Source organism: Mustela lutreola, chromosome 10 (assembly GCF_030435805.1).
Source record: "Mustela lutreola isolate mMusLut2 chromosome 10, mMusLut2.pri, whole genome shotgun sequence".
Lineage (NCBI taxonomy): Eukaryota > Metazoa > Chordata > Mammalia > Carnivora > Mustelidae > Mustela > Mustela lutreola.
Genome location: NC_081299.1, coordinates 18,976,711 through 18,982,710, shown reverse-complemented (window position 1 = coordinate 18,982,710; position 6,000 = coordinate 18,976,711). Strand labels below are relative to the sequence as shown.

General features: G+C 46.0%; 1 protein-coding gene across 2 annotated transcripts in view; it reads left to right on the top strand.

The window, feature by feature from the left end:
• Positions 1–457: 457 nt before the first annotated feature.
• PAFAH2 (platelet activating factor acetylhydrolase 2) overlaps positions 458–6,000 on the top strand; it is a 31,421-nt gene continuing 25,878 nt past the window's right edge. For both annotated transcript variants that reach the window (XM_059136278.1, XM_059136277.1), the window contains exon 1: positions 458–615. The gene's annotated coding sequence lies outside the window, so the exon portion shown is untranslated. The remainder of the gene's footprint in view (positions 616–6,000) is intronic.

Below are 6,000 nucleotides of genomic sequence, written 5' to 3'. Positions count from 1 at the left end.
CCTCCGGGTTCTTCCTGTTTTCTGTCGGTGAGTTTCTGAAGAGGGACAATGGAAAATCCCAAGTGTCAACAAGTATCGGTTGGTAGAAAATGTGCGCTTAACTTGAATGATCAGTTTCATATTCTCACAGAGTGCAAAGTAGGGGTAAATCAAAAAAAGGGCCATAAGTTCCCGAAAACCCCGCACTCCCTGAGAATAAGACGAAGCCATGGGTATTTGTAGGCACGCCCAGGAATTATTTGAGAAATGGTGAGGCGGAGGGTTACTAACCGGAACTATAAGCGGTAACCCTCCGCTCGAGTCTTGTAATCGTGGAGGCGACGCCTCAGACCGCCAGGGGGAGGAATCGCGCCGTACCCCGAGACTTGGGCGGTATCATTCAACAATGAGGGGACGCGTGGAACTCTGGGGATTGTAGTTTTAAGGGTCGCAATGCGCGTCTTGAGCGATGCACATCGGAAGTTGTAGTTCTAGGCGGAGAGGAGGGGAGTGCTTTTAAGGGCCAATGATGAGTTCTGAAAACTACACCTACCCAAGGGCCACGGGGTTCGGAGTAGATTCTGGTTTCGGTGGAGTTGACCTTCTTGGTTACTTCTGAGGGGTCAACTTGGCTGGGTAAGTTGGCTTGGAGAAAGCTCTTGTTCTGAGCTGAGCTATTAACCGGTTTCTCATTCTCCAGCCGGGTTTGGGGGCTGCTTGTCTCAATCCCAGTAACTCTGGGATTAATCCTTCATTCTTTCCTGTTTCCTCTTAAGACACTTCCAGTATCTACCCTCACCCTTAATGCTCCCACTATCATCTCGCACCTCCCGGCGCCCCTGGAATCCCACCCTGAGCTCTGGTGGTAGGACCCAGCCCCCCCACAGCCCCACCCGCAGCACACAACGTGACGTCCCCGAAACCTGGGCGTCTTTATGCCCCACGCCTCCTGTGTGCTTCTCTCTTCCTTCACTTACCGCTGTTTCATGCTCGTGGAAGAAAAGTCGCCATTCCCTCTTGTCACTGTGGAAGAGCCCTGGACTCGGCAGACCCAGGATCTGCCCGTCCTCCCGCAGCTCACTCGCTTTGTGACCTTGGATGTTGGGCAAATCAAGCAATCTTTCTGGGACTCCCGCTCTTCGTTTACAAAATGGAAATGGCAATTGCTCTGTCAGTCTTAGGGTGAGGCTCTTCGGTGGAGCCAATAAGCTAATATGTGTGAAAGGGCTTTTTAAACTGTAACGCTTCCACAAGCCAGAGAGGTTATTTTTATTAGAATTATTAATGCTCTGGAACACTCTTATCTTGGTGTGTGTGTGGGGATTTTATTTATTTGACAGACAGAGATCACAGGTAGGCAGAGAGGCAGGCAGAGAGAGAGAGGAAGGGAAGCGGGCGCCCCGCTGAGCAGAGAGCCCAATGCTGGGCTGGATCCCAGGACCCTGGGATCATGACCTAAGCCAAAGGCAGAGGCTTTAACCCACTGAGCCCAGGCGTCCCTTTATCTTGGGTTCTTTTCTCTCTCTGCCCCCTTGTTGCTCAAGCTAACCCCTTGAATGCTTGGTGTCTCCATTCTCTAAGAGCAGGATATTTCCTCACTTCCTCCAGAGACCAAAGGTCAGATGAGCTTTAAGTCCCCAGAGAGCTTTGAAAGGAAGCCCCAGAACTGCTTCTCTTGGACTGTGTCCTGAAATAGCCAGTGATGAAAAGTCCACACAGCTGGCAAAAGGGTGGCTGGTTTCTGCTCACTGGAAACAGGATCCCAGCAGGAGATGGGACAGCTGCATTGTAGGAACCATCCATCTCCTGGGCTCTTGTGGGCCTTTTTAGTACACTCTGATTTTTGCTGGGGTGTTTCAGACTCAAGAAGGCTGGGAGAAAGGTTCCACTTTGCCAAAGGTTTTAATACAGAAAAGATGAAAGAGACCTTGACCCCTTGGCCAGGTATGATGAAATAGCATTGTTAATTAATTTTTAACATTTTGTGAGCACTTAAAATGTACCAAGCCTTAGGCAGTATAGCACTTTTCTTATTTATGTATTTTTTCAAATTTGTATATATTTTCTCAATTTTTTAATTTAAATTTAACTTTTGAAGTGGCTTCATTTTACTTATAAAGAACTTGGGCTTAGAGAGGTCATGCTGTAGAAATTACTGTAGTTAGAGTTACTATCTCTGGTTATAGTGCCTTCTACATGTCAGGTGTTTTATATTCATTATTTAATCATCGACAACCTCATGAGTGCTGTTATTTCTGCCGTATAGGATAAATTCTCAGAGGCTCAGAATTTAAGGATCTTGCTCAAGATCACAGCCATTTAAGAACTGGAATTCAGACTGTCACCAAAGCCTTTCTTTTTACACTATGCCATATAGCCTTATTTTTGGATTAAAAAAAAAAAAAGAATTGAGTGGTTTTAAATCAAAGCCAAGTAAAGGAGCATTTAGTGGGTCCTTACTACATAAGGAAAACATTAGGGTAGATGGTTCGGCCTACAAAGAAGTATAAAATACAGCCTTTGTATAGTATGTATATCCAAAGAAGTGAGGCATAAGTTGTGTAAAAATTAAATCAGATTCATTGGATAAGTTAATTATTGAGACCAGTTTTATGCAAGGCACTACATTAAGCCTTGTGATTGGCAGGAACATGGTTCTAGGTAGCCACAGGGATTGAACCCAGTGAAATCCATGGTCATTTCATTACCATAAAATGGTGGGCTAGAACATCGTATACTCTCAGCAGGTGTTTGTTGCATGGGTGCATCTCTGAATAAAAAGTCCTTTGTGTCATCTGGGCCAGAGGTTCTCAAACCTTGCTGATGAGAAACATGGGAAGCTTTTAAAAATTGACCTCTGGGGGCACCTGGGTGGCTCAGTGAATAAGCGTCTGCCTTCGACTCAGGTCATGATCCCAGGGTTCTGGGATCGAGCCCCACATTGGGCTCCTTGCTCAGCAGGGAGCCTGCTTCTCCCTCTCCCACTCACCCTGCTTGTATTCCCTCTCTCACTGTCTCTCTCTCTCTGTGTCAAATAAATAAATAAAATCTTAAAAAAAACCTGACCTCTGGGAATAAGGACCCTAAAATCTGTATCTTTGAAAGTTTCCCAGGTGACTGTGACAGTAGACTCAGGAACCTCTGAACTCGGTTCTACTTGGGCCACTTGTAGGCAAGTTACTGATAGAAAACTGCTAGAATAGGTAATTACCCAAGAGCTCTCCTAAGGCGGCCCGTGATTGGTTAGCAGGTGAGGGATGCGGACAATGCTTAGAGTGGAGAGGAGGGCAGGTGAAAGGACTTGTTAAAGCATAGAGAACCAGAGATTTCTGTGGGCCCTCATGGATGGGGCAGGCTTACGTGGGTGGAGAGGCTTCTAGACGGGCACCATCATGAATTGTGCGGATGAGCTGAGCAAAAGAAGGTAGGCACACCTGGGCCGATTTCCTTGGAAAATTACATGACATTTATTAGAAAGGACTCTGGATACTGTGGGTGGGTGTCTCTTGGGCAAAATAGGATTTTCCCATCTCCCTACTTCCTTGGACATCAGTTAATGTGAGCCCAGAGAACACAGATTCATTTTTGTGTATGCCTCACTCTGGCCAGTTAGCTTTAGTTTGTATTTATTTCCAAACTTAGTTAAGATTCTCCCAGAAACTTTCCAGGACTACTAGAGAGTTCTAGTCCTGTCTGTTCAGCAGTTTTTAACTCTTCTCATCCTGATTTCTATCCCAAGCGCTCTTCTCTATATGGCATAAGACTGAAAGGTCTTCACGTAAGAAGTTACTCTCATTCTGGTCACCCAGTCCTGAAACCTGACTCCTCTTTGGCTCATTTATCTTCCTTGCCTCGCCAAATCCACTCATTTTCCAGATCCGTTGTTTCTACTTTCCACTCAGTCAACAAGTACTTCCTGGATACTTCGAGAGAGCCAGGTACTATCGAGGTGTTCTAAATGCATTATTTCGTTTCACCTCCCTAGCAACCCTACGAGGATGGATAGTTTTCCATTGTACCCGTGGGGAATCAGACTCGGTGAGATCAGAGGATCTGCCCAAAGTAAAAAACCTATGCAGCAAGGGAGCTGGGCTCAAACTTGGCTCCTTCAAACTTAGTATCACTCATTTGAGGAGTAGATTCAAGCTCCTTAGTCTAGCACTAGAGAGACCGCTACCTTCCATGTCCATTGTACCTTTCTCTTCTCCCATGTGCTTTCTTACCCCTGTGCCTTAGCTCACGCACTTTCTTCTACTTAAAAAGTCAACCTTTGCCATCTTCCTCTGCCCTCTGCTGCCAAGCTACAGAAGTGTGCTTTTTTCTCAGAACTCCCGCATCAGATCCTCTTATCTGACCCTCTTTTCTGGCAGCTAGAACTCGGAGCTGCTTCATTGTCATGTGCTCTGTGTCATACATCCCTGCCTATGTCTTCCGTGTGTGCCCTCAGCAGCGAGGGGGAAAAGGTCAGGGTGTGAGACTAAGTAACACATACTCAGCTTCTCTGGCTAGCCAGTCCACTGACTGCATCCGGACCTCAGTTCCTTCCTTCTTTTCTTTCTGTCTTTTTTAAGATTTTATTTATTTGAGAGAGGGCAAGAGAGCACAAGCAGAGGGAGAGGGAGAAGCAGGCTCCCTGCTTAGCAAGGAGCCTGATGCAGGGCTCGATCCCAGGGTCCTGGGGTCATGACCCAAGCCTCAGGCAGATGCTTAACCCACTGAGCCACCCTGGCGCCCTGAGCTTAGTTTCTTTTTAAAAAGAACTGCATTCCACCACTACTGAGTAGTAGAAAGAAAATCATTTGTTATATTCCTACATTAAGCAGAATGACATTCAGATTTTTGGTTATTTGGGGTTTGCCATTGGACCAGACATTTGGAAGTTGGCAGCCAGGAGTTGTATGTGTGATAATAGTTCTGCTTGCGACGTGCAGCTCGCTTAATTTCTGAGGATCTGTATGTAATGGGGAGGGTGGGAGATGACTGTGGCAAGGATTGATAGAAGTAGCTTATAAGGTCTCTTTTTGCCCAGACACACTTGGATTTGAACTTTCTGATCCATCCCAGAATGTCTTTAAAAAAGCAGAATAGTGTAGTGACAAAAAAATGTGAGTCTGGGACTCAGTGTATTGGTTTAGATGCTTTTGGTTCAGGCAATCGAAATCTAAAGTCATTTGGTTTTAACAAAAAAGGGACTTACTGACTCATGTAACTAGAAAGTCCAGAAGCCGGTCAGGTTTTTCAGGTAGTGTCTGATCTAGAGATTCTTAATGTCTTCACAGATATGACTCCATTTGTCTGATTCTCTCTGTGCTGCTGTCCTCCATGGGTAGCTTCATCCTCAAGGTAGCAAAGTGGCTGCAACATTTCAAGGCTTCATACCTGCTTATCACTGTAGTTCAGAACAAGAAAGAACATTTCCATCTTCAACCACCAAGGTCCTGGGCTTTACTCTGAATGGACCAATTATGTCATGTGCCCACTCTTCATCCAGAGACGGACCAGGGGACACCAAGGACTGATCGGTTCAGGTCAACTAAGGCCCAAATCTAGAAGTTAGGGAAGGGGTGTCAGACCCACCCAAGCCTCCCAAGCCACAGGGATACTGCATAGGAGGGCAGGATAGAATGGATATGGAGAAGTTTGGCCATATTCTCCACTGTTAACAGCCATGTTGCCCCTGATCAGATTCTGGCTCTGTTAGCTAGATGTTCTTGGAGAAGTTACCGAACTTTGCCAAGCATTGGTTTCCTCATCTCGGTTTTTCAATTAATGAAAAGAGGGAGAGGAGAGCAACGGCATTGACCCCAATTTAGGGAGCAGCCGAGTTACAGGAATGTTTGCTATTTAGGAACACACTCACCTGCTTGATGAGGCTGCTGCTTGATCTGCTGCCTCGTCCTGCTCTTCTCCGTCTCTGCCCTTATGTCCCGTGTAGGAATGCTTTCCTTCCTCTCCCCTGCCTCTAAATCTACCTCAAGGCACAGCCCAATTGCTACTTTAAAAAATATATATATATTTTTT